This window comes from Leptopilina boulardi, unplaced genomic scaffold (assembly GCF_019393585.1).
Source record: "Leptopilina boulardi isolate dan_hultmark-lab unplaced genomic scaffold, ZJU_Lbou_2.1 LbouV2_259, whole genome shotgun sequence".
Lineage (NCBI taxonomy): Eukaryota > Metazoa > Arthropoda > Insecta > Hymenoptera > Figitidae > Leptopilina > Leptopilina boulardi.
The window spans coordinates 814,957-832,468 of NW_026137817.1; the positions used below are offsets into that span (position 1 = coordinate 814,957).

The 17,512-nt window shown below is 23.0% G+C and overlaps 1 protein-coding gene, 1 non-coding gene and 1 pseudogene across 3 annotated transcripts in view; 2 read left to right on the top strand and 1 right to left on the bottom strand.

Moving 5' to 3' along the window:
- Nucleotides 1–17,512, bottom strand: part of LOC127280978 (flotillin-2) — a 297,326-nt gene that overhangs the window by 193,264 nt on the left and 86,550 nt on the right. The gene's annotated exons all lie outside the window — the stretch shown is intronic.
- LOC127280993 (uncharacterized) overlaps nt 1–17,512 on the top strand; it is a 51,365-nt pseudogene that overhangs the window by 2,498 nt on the left and 31,355 nt on the right.
- Trnaa-ugc (transfer RNA alanine (anticodon UGC)) lies at nt 15,908–15,979 on the top strand. The gene has a single exon. It is a non-coding gene; the product is annotated as a tRNA-Ala (tRNA).

Here is a 17,512-nt window from a genome sequence, read left to right on the forward strand (position 1 = left end):
TCTGACATAATTATTATTTTACAAAAAATTTCCCTTTAGCCAACATTTTATTTATAGTGGAATTTTGAATTTAACGGAATATTAATTTAGAAGAATTATCGTTTAAGAGAATTTTCAGTAATTAAAATTTTTCAATGCAACAAATTTTTATTTGACTAAATTTTTATTTGATGATAGAATTCTTAAAACGCCGAATTTTCATTCGTCTAAAACTTCAAATGTCCAAATATACAATCGACAGAAAGATTTAGGTGCGAATTTAAAAATTAATTAATCACAATTTTCTTGATAATTTCTGATTGATTAATTTGAAAATTCGCGCCGAAATCTTTCTGTCAATTGTATATTCGGACATTTGAAGTTTCGGATGAATGGAAATTCGGCGTTTTAAAAATTCTATTAAATAAAAATTCGGACAAATAAAGATTTTGTGAATTGGAAATTTTATTATTTAAAAATTTTAATTACTGAAAATTCTCTTACTTGATAATTCTACTAAATTAATATTCGGTTAAAAAATAATTATATCTAATAAAATTCTTTAAAATTAAAATTTTAACTAATGATTTTTATGAGAAATTCATGCTTCTCAAATATGTAATGAAATAAATTTTTTTTTTTCAGTGTACAATAATAATTTTTGTAAAATTGTTAAAGAACATTTTTTTGAAGTGTATTTATAATATAGGCACGCGTAACATTTATATAAATACTTATAATGACTGTAATATTTGTAACTGAATACTCACTAGGAAAAAAAAAAAAAACAAGCATCAGACGCCCTCATAATGATATGCATAAAACATTCATCAACTAGATCCTCAGATATTATATATGGGGCATTCCACGTGAGTTTTTCATTGAAAAATTTTTTGTTGACTGAAATAACATGTTTTCTCAAAATTTTTATAAAAAATAGTGAAGTATGAATAAGCTGTAAAATTAATTTTTTAGAATTTTCATTTGACAGAATTTAATTATGTAACTTGCATTTACTTTTAGCCAAATTTTTATTACTTTAAATTATTAATTACCAGAAATTCCATTTAAACGAATTTTTATTTTATAGGATTTTTATTTGTCCAAATAAATATTCGTCAAAAAAAAAAAAAAAAAAAAAAAAAAAAAAAATTGGACGAAAATTTTAAATTTATAAACAATCATAATTTCGTTGATAATTTTTGATTGGTTAATTTTAAAATTAGCGCCTCAATTTTTCTATCAAATATTTTTATTCGGGCAATTAAAAATTTTGTAAATTAAAAATTCAATTTTTAACAATTCTGCAAGTTCAAACAAATAAAAATTCTATTATGCATTTCAAAAGTAAAAAAAAAATGTAATTAAATTTAAAATAAAAAAATAATAAATTAATTTTAATTGATTAATTAAATTTTTTCTAAACTCAGCCGCCGACGACGTTGAATTTGAAAAAATTTCATAACTTCCATAATTTTTATCAAATAAAAAATTAAAAAAATACGTATTTTCTTATTTTTCATAAAGATTTCGAAAAAAAATGTTATAGTCAAAAAAAAATTTTTGAATGTAAATTTCTCGTGGAATGCCCATATACACGTATATATATATATATATATATATATATATATATATAGAATTGTCATATAATTTTTTTCCATTTTAACGATGGAACAAAAAAACGCAAAAAGAATCAAATTTATGAATACTCCTCGAGTATAATAATTCAATTTTTTTTTGAAATCCTAAATGCTTTTTTTCCTTCTTAAACCGGTCGAATGTGGAACAGCATCAGCAGGAACCTTTTCACTTCAAGTATTCAAGATGGCACGACGACACATGTCATATTATAGTTACGTAATTATCGAATTATTTTGCTCAAATTCTTTTCTATATAATCATTTTTTTTTACTTTCGTTTTTTTCCTTCGCAAGGTCGTTCGATTACATTTTATATGTATATATATATATATATATATTTATGTACATATATAATATGTTTGTTACGCGTGCTTGTCGAAAATAGCGTTGAAAGTAGGAAGAAAGTGTACGGTAAAAAATCAAACCCTAATAGAAATAGAAATGCATTTCCGGAGCAATATACTTTGAATAATAATGCTGCTAGTAATCAAATTCACAAAGACTTTTTTTGTAGAGAAATTTCCATAGTAAAGGATATCAATTTCATGTTTCGGAGAACAGAAAAAAAAAATTAGTAACGTAACACTATTTATTTTTAAACTGCACATAAAAAGGTGATTTTGCTTTTTTTTTGTGAAGTAAGTTAAAAATAGTATTTAGGTTAGAAATTTGTAAATTGACAATCAGAAATGCCAACTATAAAACACAAAAAAATTAACTGCCCTCATAGAGTAGTATAAAGGTGCTTTTATACCTCCAGTATTTTGGTCAGTTGATTTTGGTAAAGCAATCGGCTGGATTGGATTTTCACGGTTGTATCTCTGAATTTGATTGGCTCTAACTAATATTTCATTTCCACCGTGAAAATTGAATATTTTTAGAGACAATCAAATTCAGTGATACAACCGTGAAAATCCAATCCAGCCGATTGCTTTACCAAAATACTGGAGGTATAAAAGTACCTTTGGGTGTTTTCGACGTCGACGCTCTAAGTGTTCTGAAAGTGTTAAGTGGTTCTCAACCAATATTAAAAATTATGATTAGCCATAACTTATTATGATTGGCTAAAGCATGCTAAAAGTGACATGTTTGTGATACGGGCTGCAGTTTTAGGTGATGTGCAGAAAAAAGGGTGTGTTATTTGCATGCTTTATTTGAAATTGGATGCGTTCGGGCTGTGCTCGTGCTCTGGTTTCTCAATCTTGTTTAATAAACCGAGCGTGTTTTTTGAGTGCGAAAGTAAATAACGGAAAATTTTCAAAAATGGCAAATTTAAACCCTGAAGTCAATTACGTTAACGCGATATAGGAATTGTACAAAATCTTGTTGAAATATAAATAAAATATAAAAAAAATAAATAAAATAAAAAAAATAAATAAAATAACTTACTCGTATCAACGTTCGTTACGTCGCATGAAATGCGACCATTATTCTTGAATAATGTTTTATTGTTCTTTAAAACTAAACCATTTAAAATTATTCTTTCCTCCATGATGCAACAGCGTGGTCTTCACCGGTCTTGAAAGCGTAATGAGAAGATTGCATTGGATTAGGTTAGGTTAAATTAGGTTAAATACACTAAAATAATAAAATGTGGTTGAGAACCTTTTCGAGCTCTCAGAGCGCTCAGAGTGTCAACGTCGAAAACACCCTTTATAAGACCGAACGACGTACATTGAAAGTGGACCAAATTTTGGTAACCGGTTAGTGTCATGAAAATACGTAATGGAACACAAGCGCTCTCGTGAGAAAGTATGGAAAAAACAGTGGAAAAAATTAGAAGTACGTTGAACATAACCCAAAAATACATTGCTCCTTATTTTTAAAAACCTTTAAAATGATTGTCCAACTGAGTTTGAACACAATCAGTGGCGCTAGTGTTCCATTACGTATTTTCATGACACTAAGCGGTTATTAAAATTTGCTCCACTTTTAACGCAGATTTAACATATGGTCGTTCGGTCTCCTTATACTACTCCATGACTGCGCTATAATATCTCAAAAACCAAAGATAATGGCGCCAAATTTAAAAGACGTGAAAATAAAATATATATTTTTTTTAATTTCACATTGTCCTACATAAGAAATAAAATAACAAATTATATTCCAAAGTTTCCTACTTCAATCAAAATATTTTTTTTGCACAAAAAAAAAAAATAAATTTTAGTTTAAACAACAAAATTATTTCTAACCTAACCAAAATTTTATTAGTCCGATGAAAATATTTTTTTGCACAAAAAATTTTAATTTTTGTTTAGACAGACAAATTAAATTATTCCTAACCTAACCAAAATTTTATTCGACCAATCGAAACTTTTTTTTTTCCACAAATATACAGGGTTCTTAGAAAATTTTCTAAATTTCGTGCCCTATAAGTGATACAATAAATATTTCTTTGATTTCAATAAAAAAAATTTAGTTACGCCAAATAATTAAGCTAGTAGGCTTTGAGATAAATATACGTTTATTTAACTCAAATATATCATATTTTTTTTTCAAATAAAACATTTCTCTGGGTGTAAAAATCTACTTTTTGATATATATTTTATAAATTACTAATAAAATAATAATTTTAATAATAATTTTATAAATTAATAAAATTAATTACCACAGAGATATAAATATATAAATAATTTTGTTATTTTTATATAATTTATATAAATAAATATTCAATTGTTAAAAATAATTATTTAGTTATTTAGCATTGAGATAAATTTATTTCATATTCAATTACATTAAATTTGGTTTAAATAAAAAAAATTTCTCGATGTATATTTATACTAAACTTTAAAAAATTAAACTTCGTTTAACGATTTGCACATGTTTCAATAAACATTAATAATTGACTTTTAAATGCATTTTAGACAGTTAGAAAGGGAACACTGACCATCAATATATAGAGAAAGACAGAGAGAGAGAGAGAGAGAAAGAAATTCCATAATAATATGGATTAAATGAGATTTTATATACATTTCTCGAAACAAGATTATTTATAAAAGTAAATCATTTCTAATAAGTAATCATGACATTAAACTATATTTGAGAAGAAAAAAAAAGAAATGAAAAAAAAAAGAGTTTTCACTTAAACTTGCACTTCACATTGCCGCATAAAGAATAGACAGGTGCGTCACAAATAGTAGAAACGTGCAATTAACAAGTGTCTGCAAAATAGAAAAACTAGATTCCGTCCGATCCTCTCCAAAGTAATGAGGAAGTCGCGGAAGCGAGTATAGAGGAAAAAGCTTCCGCATTGCCTTCCGCATGTGTTACATGAATAATGCGCTTGCGCAGAATGTCCGCAACAAATATAAACTCTTTATAAAGAAAATATATATATATATAACTTTTCATCGACAAATCGTCAACAAAGAAAGTATATTTTCCATTTATTATATATATATATATATATATATATATATATATATATATATATATTGTATATCGTTAAGAATCATCAAAATAAAAAGTCATTTCCTGAATCAAATAAATTATATATTTATAGAAGATATAATGCATAGCATTATCTATATACATTGTATATATTTTTTTGTAACAGAAAAAAAAAATTTTTTTTATCACTTTTGGTCCAATTCTACATGTTAATTTAAACTTCATGGAGCGCATGATTTTCCCTTTAAAAAATAAAATGTTCTAAAAATCATTAGTTCGAATTTTCATTTTATAGAATTTCATTTGTCATAATAATTATTTTTGAGCCAAATTTTTATTTGTTCGAATTAGTATTTTGCAGAATTTTCATCAAAACATTACAGAATTTTTAATTGTTCGAATTTTTATTTGCTCGAATTTTCATTTAACATAATAGGCATTTTAAAGAATTTTTATTGGGTAGAATTTAATTTGCATAGAATTTTCATTTTATTCTTTCAGATGAATTTTCATTTGTTTGAATTATTATTTGATATAATTTCCATATAAACGATTTTTCGTACTACACAATTTTTACTTAACCGAAAAAAATGATTTAATAGAATTTCTAATTGATAAAAGTTTCATTTGTCCGAAATTGCAAATGGCCGAATAAACAATCGAAAGAAAGATTTCGGCGCGATTTTTAAAATCAACCAATCACAATTTTATGGATAATTTTTGATTTTAAAAATCGCGCCAAAATCTTTCTTTCGATTGTTTATTCGGTCATTTGCAATTTCGGACAAATGAAAATTCTACCTATCAATTAGAAATTCTATTAAATCATTTTTTTCGGTTAAGTAAAAATTGTGTACACTCAGAAAAAAATTCGTTTAAAGCAACCAAATTTTGGTTAAATCAACAAAATAAATGCATTGATATACAGTTAACCAAACATTTGGTTGCATAAACCAAACGTTTATTTAGCTTAATCAAACTTTTTCTTTGTTCAAAAAATTTATTAAAATAAACCAAACAGTTATTTAGATCAAATAAATATTTATTTGAATTAAACAAATTTTGTTTGAACTAATCAAAAAATTTTCAACTCTCTAAATTTTAATTAGTAAAATTTTTAACTATAATTTAAATTAGTGACTCACTTTTTTGCTTTTGAATTAGTTAAATTTTACTAATTCAAAAGCAAAAAGTGAATCACTAATTCAAATTACTAATTCAAATTTAGAGAATTTATTTGTCCGAATTGGTGAATATAACGAATTTAAAACGACGAATTTTTTTTTTTCATTACTCCGAAATTGTAAATGACCGAACAAATAACGGACAAAAAAAATTTCATCGGCGCGAAAATTTTAAAATAAATCAATTACAATTTCAGACTAGTGGAAATTCGACGTTTTAAGAATTCTATTAAAGATCAAAGTTCGGATAAATGAAGATTCGATGAATTGAAAATTCTGTCATTTAAAAATTCCAATCACTTATAAATTATATTGAATGAGAATTCTGCTAAATTAATATTTGGTTAAATTAGAATTTTTTAAAATAAAAAGTTGGATAATAAGAATGTTTGTACAAAATAAAAATTCTGTCAATCAAAAATTCTATTCTAAATTTTTTTCTAAAAATGGTGTTTAGTAAAAATTTGTTTAAAAATAAATTTTGTAAAATGCTATTTCCAAAAAAAAATCCGTCTACAAAATAATTATGTCTAATAAAATTTATAAAAATTTTAGGTTATGTCTTTTATGAGATACATATTCATGCGTCCCAACTTCATCCCTTTAATCTGGATGTAATAAAAAAAAAAATGGCACACGATATGACATTTCGTGGAACGTGCATGTTAAAAGTAATCATAATAATTTGCGATAAATTAAGGTTATTAACTTGAAGGAGAAAGGCTTTCCACTTTCAGGCTGAGTGTCGAAAAGATTATAAAATATCCTGCTCCCACGTCAAATCGCATTACTAACCTCTATGTTTAGAAACTGATCGTTAACATATTCGTCAGTTTTCTTTTTTTTTTCATTCACAAAAATATATTTCAAATAAATGATTATACTTTGGTACTGCTTAGAAAACACCAATGGCAAATATTGTATATTATATATGCTTTGAATACGAATATGTAGTTCAATAAATAAATTATTTGATTAAATAAGAAAGTGAAAATGCAATATTATTGATGATCAATTTTTTTTTTTTTTTAAACATAAAATCTCTAATTACCCGAAGCAGTAAAAATTCATTGAGAAATTACAAATTTTTCTGATTTCGAGCAAATATTAATAATAATAATGGATCAGATTTGTTTATATTTGCTTTATATTATTACTATAGTTATTAAATATTTTCACTGTGAGAAATAATTTAAAATTTTTATAAATTTATTTTATTGGAACATAAAAGAATGATTAAAATATTGAAGAGAAAATTTTTAAATGTTACAAAATTTTCATAAACACTCAGAAAAAAGTTTTGTTTCACCCAAAAATACCAATGTTTTTTTGTATTAACACAATTTATTAGTTATTTCAAACAAAATTTTGTTTTCAAATGAATATTTACTTGATCTAAATAAAAGTTTGGTTTATTTAAAAAAAAATGTTTGAACGAAGAAAGAATTTGATTGATCCAAATAAACTTTTTGTAAGTGTATAACTATTGAAAACTTTTTGTACTCAAAGTGTCCATTTTAAACTTTATAAAAAAAAAGAATGTTAAATTTTTTTTTTAAAAAAATCCAATTTTAAGGAAAACTGAAAAAAATATTATTTGCTTTCCAAAAACGGAGACTTTTGAGATTTTAGTTTAGATTTTTGTTATTGGATTACGTTGATAAATTTTGCCCCCTAAATGTATTTTTTTCTCTTCGTATGTAAAAATTAACATTTTACGCACGATGCTTAGGGAAACATTTTGTATTCAAGCCTATACGCACTGTGTAAATAAATTTGATGCAACATATATATATATAAGATTCTTCCGCCTTACAAAAGCGTGCAATTAAGGAATATATTGTACTTTCTTTTATAACATTGAGAATTCAAAGGAATTGTTTTGATTTCAAATTTTTCTTATCATATTCAAGTATCGCATATGTGTTATTTTTGCATCTTCTATATAAAAACCCATATGTATATAATTATTTTCCACGATTAGCATATATAGAAAATTAATTGAGAATATCAAATATTCAAAAATTTGAAAGTATAATACTTATGGGGCATTCCAAGGGAAATTTTCATTAAACATTTTTTTTTTGCCGCAACATTTTTTTTTTCGAAATCTAAATATGTATTTTCTTATTTTTCATACAAAATTTCGAAAAAAAATGTTTAATGAAAATTTCCCGTGGAATGCCCCATATATATATATAATATAAAATTAATTTGATGAAACTATTTTAAAAAAATATGTAAAAACTGTCAGTGAAAGGATTGTAGTTTTGTGTAAATTACATCGACAAGTAAAAAAGATTTGCATTTAATGAAACAATCCGGAAATAGCTCATAAACCAAACGAGTATACATATATACGAATATAAAACTGACATTGAACTTCCTGCTATTTATGGAAATATCTGTTCTAAATTTGCAAACTTGATACCTATAAATAAGGGAAGCAGTATATATAATTCCAGAATATGGTATACATAATAAAAATATAAAGTTTCTTTAAAATTAAAAAAAAAATGTAAATTAAAAATTATAATTAAATTACATGAAACATTTAATTTTAATATTTCATTCATTTGAACGTTCAGAACTTCAGACACACATGAAATTTAAATATTACTTCGCAAAGCAATTGAAAAAAATATTTATAATTACCTCATTATAATAGATATTATACTCATAAAATGATTGATGATAATGTATATAAGACACTTTTTACTTCTGATCTACTTTCATTTCTTTTAAATTTTTAGGATTCTTGATCAATACTATATATTGCCGTTATGGAATTAAAACTAATAAATTAAAAAGATTTCTTATATATATATTTCCTTTCTAAACTAATTTTAACACGGATATACAAATCTTTTTCAATTGAGATAACGCTATATAGTATTATGAAAATATAGAAATATGAATATAAAATTTTAGTTTCAATGGATCTGCATATATACTTCATATAATGTGACATAAGAAAACTTTAAAAGGATGTGTATAAATTTATTTTATTTTAAAGTAGATCAAATATTAAGTATAAATTTCAACTGCAAAAAAAATTTATATTTATCCCTGCATCAAGAGAAATGTTTTATTTGAACCAAATATAGTATATTTGAGTTAAATAAATGTATATATTTATCTCAGAGCCTACTAGCCCATTTATTTGGCGTAAATAAAATTTTTTATTTAAATCAAATAAAAAGTTATTTGAACCGAATAAATATTTATTAGGCTCTGAGACAAATATATATATACAATTCACTAAAATAAATAATTCACTTTAAACTGACCTTAGTTGATATATGACGCATTCTCGAGCAACCATTACGAGAATAAATGAAATTTTTCCAATTTTTTTGCACATACCTGAAATAAAAAGAAATGTAAATTATTGAAAATATTCTAAATAGTTCCACTGTGTAAAAAACATTATTATATTGGTAATAGTATCTATAAACTAAAGAGAATATTATATAAGTACTACCTATATATATATATATTAAATTATAAAATTATACAAGTATTATTCAGCATTTTTCTTTATTTTCTATTTGATCTAAATTATATGAAGTTACTTTTGACTATTTCAACAGTAAGATTCAAGACTTACTTAATTTCTTAGTTATAGAGAAACTTTTCATTCCCATAAAATTTATTTTTAATATTATAAAATAAAATTAATAAATTAATATTTTAAAATAACTATTATTTAATAAAATTTGAAACAAATAAATATTTATTTAGTTCTGTACCAAGGGAAATATTTTATTTGTATATTTATATTTGAATCAAATAAACATATATTTGTCTCAGAGCCTAATACTTTTAATTTGTGTCAAATAGAACACTTGATCAATAAATTTTTCAAAAAAAATGTAGACAAAAAATTAGTTATTATTTTTTGAGTGAAAAATATATTTTTTTTTCTATCGTTGATCATAAACATTGCAAACTTCACCAACGTGTATAATCCAAATATGTTTATTGTTGTTCGGTTTGTTGGATGTGAAATTTAACAATTTTTAAATAAGTTCAGAATTATATTAACTTTATTTCTTTGTAATTCATTTTTTATTCACTTTTATTAATTAATTAATTAATATTTCGAAAACAAAACGGAAGGACATTTTCAAATTTTTTGTACTGAAAGTGCACATTTTAAATTTTATATAAAAAAAAAAAAAAATTGTAAATTAAAAAAAATTGTTACACCATTTGAAAGAGCAGGAAAAAAAAACCCTTTGAAAACGTATAAGTCAAAATTTTTTTTTAACCTTATTGTACATTAGTTGTGATCCTATAGAATAGAAATCTTAAAACTCTCAGAATTTTCATTTATTCTACATTGAAAATAATCGAATATAATTAAACACTGAAAAAAATTTATCCGAAATCTTCAACTACCTTTGGGTAGTTAAGTGAAAAGAAGTTTAAACAATTACTTTCTTAGTTAGTTTAACAATGTTTGTGTAATTAATTTCACTATTTCTTAAGTAGTTAAAAATTAGTAGTACAATTAACTTAAAAATGTAGTTAGAATTTAAAACTAACTACAAAATCTTATTATATCAACTACATTTTTAGTTATTTTAAATACTTTTTAGTAGTTAATACAACTTTTAAAATTGAGTTGAGGACCTATTGTACTATACAGGGTAGTTAAAAAGTAGTCAAATCTACTACTTATTTTTTTGAGTGAACGGCAGAAATATTTTAGCGACAATTTTAAAGTTGACAAGTTTCTTGACAGTTTCTGATTGGTCAATTTTAAAATTGGCACCAAAATATTTCTGCCATTTGATTATTCCACCATTTTCAATGTAGAATAAATAAAAATATTCTGAATTTTAAGATTTCTTTTAAAAATGACATTTTTTGTGTTAATAAAAATTCAGATAAATGAAAATTTGGTTTAATGAAAATTTTGACATTTAAAAATTCTACTCAGACAAAATTCTGATAAATAAAAATTCGTGTTATTAAAAATGATTCTATCAAAAATAAAAAGTATGCTAAATACGGAAATTATGTTGAAAGAATATTCTGTTAAATAAAAATTTGATTACATAGAAATTCAGTTAAGGGTATGTGGGCAAAGGACGTCTTTTTTGTGGTTAGAGACTTTCTCTAAAATAAAAAATGATTTTGGGTTAAAATTTTGGAGAAATGATTTTGTTTGGTACAAGGAATCTCGCTGTTCTACTCATTTACCATAACTTAAACGCAAAAATAATAAAAATAAAACAATAAATAGTAAAATAATGTATTTTACTCGCTCGCTCGAATTGGCGCTGTTTACTGGAGCACTGACACACTCAAGTCTGTGTTTGCGCCGCCATGTTTGTTTTCATTTTCGTTTAAAAATGCCAATTTTTAAACTTAATTTTTTAATAATTTAACGCAAAATTATAAATTTTTCGGAGAACAGCGAGATTCCTTGTACTCTAATCTATCATCCCTCAAAATTTTAGACAAAAATCTTTTCTCATTTTAGAGTGAAATGTATATTATACCAAAACACATTTTCCCATACTAGGTCACGTGAGAGGTTCCCACATACCCTTAAGTATAAATTCTGGTTAATTTAAATTTGATTCAACATTAATTAGAAAAACATAAATTCAAATAAAATAAAATTCTAACTAATAAAATTCTGTAAAATGAAAATTCTAATTCACATTATGAAATAACACCCTGGTAGAAAAAATTCGTGACGCTAACTAGCACTGTTAGACTCCATGGTGACGCTTATGTAATCTAGCAGTGCTAGCTAGCGCCATGAATTTTTTTTACCCGGGTATTTTTTCCAAGTGATTACAATGAAAAAAAAATTTATTTGATTCAAATACCGGTGTATTTGGTTATTATCAAATAAATATTTACTTGAGGGTCAATCCATTATATTTCGAATGAAGTGGTCGCTGACTAATTTTTAAAAATTATAATACTTTGCAGGAATGATTTTGAAGTTATCAAGATCACGAAATGAAAAGAATTTTATTAAAATTTTAATTATTTATTGCAAAATATGAATTTAAAGTATATGAGGTGCTGAAAACTGTCAATTTTTTAGCCATTAGAAAATATGCAAAAATACGTAGAATTTACCATAAAAATAAAAAATTTTTTTTGTAATTTACTAAGAATGAATAAATTTATCATTATCAATTGATGTAATTATTTAAATATGTGAAATAATATATAAAATATGATTTTCAAGTTCGCCTGTCAAATAACCTAAATTTGCAAATTTCATCTATTAAATGTGAGAAAGAGAAGTCATTAAATTGAAAAAAACCTTACCAAATATAAAGTACCTGTGACTAACTTTTAGTTTTTCTTAGCACTTTTTTCCTTTTTTCTTTATAAATGTGAAATAAAAAGCAATAAAAATTGGCACTTTGCTTATTTTCACTATTTTCAAATGTAAATAACTTTCTTGGAGAAAACTGAAAAATTACAAAACTTGGGCAATATCTAATTGATCACTAACTACACACACTGGAAAAAAATTCGCTTTGGTCCCGAAGATACTTTTTGAGATAATTAAGTTTAAATTTTTTACAATTTTTATGAGGTTAATGCATGTGATTTTTATAAAATTGAAGTTAGTTCAAAATATTTAACCAATAAAACCTAACTTCGTCCTTAAAAAACTACATGTATTAACCTGATAAAAATTGTGAAAAGTTTAAACTTAATTATCTCAAAAAGTATCTTCGGGACCAAAGCGAATTTTTTTTCAGTGTGTGTAGTTAGTGATCAATTAGATATTGCCCAAGTTTTGTAATTTTTCAGTTTTCTCCAAGAAAGTTATTTACATTTGAAAATAGTGAAAATAAGCAAAGTGCCAATTTTTATTGCTTTTTATTTCACATTTATGAAGAAAAAAGGAAAAAAGTGCTAAGAAAAACTAAAAGTTAGTCACAGGTACTTTATATTTGGTAAGGTTTTTTTTAATTTAATGACTTCTCTTTCTCACATTTAATAGATGAAATTTGCAAATTTAGGTTATTTGACAGGCGAACTTGAAAATCATATTTTATATATTATTTCACATATTTAAATAATTACATCAATTGATAATGATAAATTTATTCATTCTTAGTAAATTACAAAAAAAATTTTTTATTTTTATGGTAAATTCTACGTATTTTTGCATATTTTCTAATGGCTAAAAAATTGACAGTTTTCAGCACCTCATATACTTTAAATTCATATTTTGCAATAAATAATTAAAATTTTATTAAAATTCTTTTCATTTCGTGATCTTGATAACTTCAAAATCATTCCTGCAAAGTATTATAATTTTTAAAAATTAGTCAGCGACCACTTCAGTCGAAATATAATGGATTGACCCTTGAATCAAATATTTCTTATTTGAATCAAATAAATAGTATTTGCTTCAAATACTGAAATATTTGATTCAAATTATACTATATATTTGATTCAAATAAGAAATATTTGATTCAAGTAAATATTTATTTGATAATAACCAAATATACCGGTATTTGAATCAAATAAATTTTTTTTTCAGTGTATATTTATAGTTATAATGGCCAATATTTTTCTAAAAAGTTTACTTGTCATGTCAGAGTCTATTGAAAGCTTGAAAGATCAAAATAAATATATATATATATTAATAATAAATGAGACGAGAATAATTTTATAATATTTTTTTTATAATTGAAGAACTGGAAATACATGTTTAATTAGAAATGCCCAAAGGATATATATATATATATATATAAGTAATGTTGATGTATGGTCAGGGTACACGCGCAAGGTCGTCATCTAATAGTCCCACTATTAATCGCGTGTAAATGATTGAAAAATGTGTAACGTAACCGTGACTTTCGTGAATAGAAGGAAAAGAAGAAGAAGAAGAAGTCTGGCTCTACAACTGCGAAACACTTTCTCCTTTCCCTGTTATGAGATCACCATCTCGTACTTCTACTTCAAAATATAGCAAGTGTGTATATATATATATATGTATATACGTACTTAAAGTACTCGAGTGTTATATACAGTACAATGTATTTTGTACGGAAACGTTCAACTAAATACTTAATATATACCTATATATATACATACTACACTCATACTTATAAACTCTTCTTTATAAACGTTATAGAGATTACAGTTTTTATTTCGATATATAGTACTCGCTCATTATGTTAACTATATATATTTAAACTGTTTCCCATGTCACTTATTATTGAATTTCTACAAAATATACAATAAACAAATTTAAACCATTTTTTTTTATTAAATAAAAATCAGTATTAATAAATAATTTCTTCTTCTGCTTACTTTGTACCATTCATACTCTCTAAATCTGAATTAGTAAAAATGTTTACTAATTTAAATTAGTGACTCACTTTTTGCTTTAGAATTAGTTAAATTTTACTAATTGTTAGTTAAAGTTACACGCAGAGAAATGATTTATTTGAACCAAATAAAATATATTTCAGTTAAATAAACGTATATTTGTCTCAGAGCCTACTAACTTATTTATTTGGCGTAAATAAAAGTTTTATTTGTCAGAAATAAATTTTTCTTTGCCTCAAATAAATTATTTATTTCAATGAAATAAAATATATTTGCAACAAATAAATGAGTTAATAGGCTCGGAGACAAATATACCATTTCTCTGAGTGTACTAATAATTAGTAAAATTTTACTAATTCATAAGCAAAAAGTGAGTCACTATATTAAATTAGTAAACACTTTTACTAGAGAGTATAAATTGCCATTCCAATGTATATATGTATAACAATAGTTTGGCCCTTTAAATTACTATATCAAAATTTATTTTGTTAAACAAAAAAAAAAAATTATTTACTTATTATTTTTTTTATTATTTATTATTAATTATTTTATAAATTGAGTCCTAACCCCTACTGCATACACTCAGAGAAATGATATATTTGTCTCCAAACCTATTAACTCATTTATTTGTTTCAAATATATTTTATTTCATTGAAATAAAAAATTAATTTGAGCCAAAAAAAAATTTATTTCTGACAAATAAAATTTTTATTTACGCCAAATAAATAAGTTAGTAGGCTCTGAGACAAATATACGTTTATTTAATTCAAATATATTTTATTTGGTTCAAATAAATCATTTCTCTCGGTGTACAGCTTATTCTTTATTAAGTTTAATAATTATTGTCAATTATTAACATTATTATTATTATTTATTTAATAATGATTTTTATTTTTTATTTAGTTTATTTATTCTTCTCTCTAAATCTGAATTAGTGAAAAATGAGTTACTAATTTAAATTAGTAAGAATTTTCACTAATTTTTAGTCACTTTTTACTAAAACTTTAGTAAAAAATATTTGAAACTACTAAATCAAATAGTCATATTTTACTAATAATAATTAGTAAAAATTCTTAATAATGTGAATTAGTAGCTCATTTTTCACTAATTCAAATTTAGAGAGTTATTTATTTTTTTTATTATTTATTATTATTCTTTATTATTTACTATTATTTACGTTGTTGGTTATATTTTATTTTGAAAAAACAAGTCTTAGTGTTTCTTGAAAAAATGTGAAAAATAATGCAAATAACACGTGTAATTGAGAAACAGTAATATTATATACTTAATAGGGTGAGACTAACCGATGCTAATGAATGAACTCTTCAAAAGAAAGAGGAACGTCAAAACATGTTCGATTATAAAAAAAACAATCACAACCACGGGGATGTAGCTCAGTGGTAGAGCGTTCGCTTTGCATGTGAAAGGCCCCGGGTTCGATCCCCGGCATCTCCAATTTTTTTTTATTTTTTTTTTACATAATTAAAGTTTATAACAAGTTCTCATGTTATGTTAATAATAAATTATATTATATTATATTATATTATATTATATTATATTATATTATATTATATTATATTATATTATATTATATTATATTATATTATATTATATTATATTATATTATATTATATTATATTATATTATATTATATTATATTATATTATATTATATTATATTATATTATATTATATTATATTATATTATATTATATTATATTATATTATATTATATTATATTATATTATATTATATTATATTATATTATATTATATTATATTATATTATATTATATTATATTATATTATATTATATTATATTATATTATATTATATTATATTATATTATATTATATTATATTATATTATATTATATTATATTATATTATATTATATTATATTATATTATATTATATTATATTATATTATATTATATTATATTATATTATATTATATTATATTATATTATATTATATTATATTATATTATATTATATTATATTATATTATATTATATTATATTATATTATATTATATTATATTATATTATATTATATTATATTATATTATATTATAATTTTCACATTTTGTAATGTGGTTATGATGTATTACTTTTTTTCATTTTCAAGAAAATTGTTATATTTATTGAAGTTCAAGTTTTAAAATTTTTTAAGTTTTTTATTATCTAAGTTTATTAATTATAACACTATAAAGTTATTTATTGTTATTAAGAACAAATGAAATTGTCCCTTTTTGGAAAAAAAAATATATAAGGCCTGAAGTTCTGAAAATTCAAATAAACCAAAAAATTGTTTCCTACAATTTTAACTTCAAATTTTGTTATAAAATACTGCTTTCTGTATCAAAAAATAATTTTTTTTATTTATTTATTTAATAATAAAAAAAAATTTATTAATTGTTTAATGTACATTTTTTCATTGTTGTAATAATTTTAAAAAAATTTATTAGTCCAAAAAAAGATTTTGTTCATTTGAACGTTTAGAACTTCAGGCATATGAAAAAATTATATGTTTCTTAATAACTTTGAAATAAATTCATTTTAAAAAAATGAGAAATTTTAATTATACTTATTAATTGTATTATAATAAATTTATTATTTAATTTATTAATTGGATATAATAAATTATTAATAATTATTATAAATAATAATTTATTAAAAACATTATTAAACCTCTTTTATTGACTAAAAAAGAAAAAATCTTTTTAATAGGAATAATAAATCAATAGAAAATAGGCCATTCAAATCGATTGTCAATTAAACAAAATAAATACGTTTCAGAACCAGGAAATTAAACACTGATTGAGACTTTACGAGGGGGAACGGAGGCGCCAGTTGCAATTTCAACGAAATCGAACCATCGCTATATAATATCAATACTATATCATTAACTATGAGATGTGTTTGGTGGGGGTAAGTAACTGTGATATCCGTTTAAAACTATTAAAATTTTCACACAAACTTACATATCA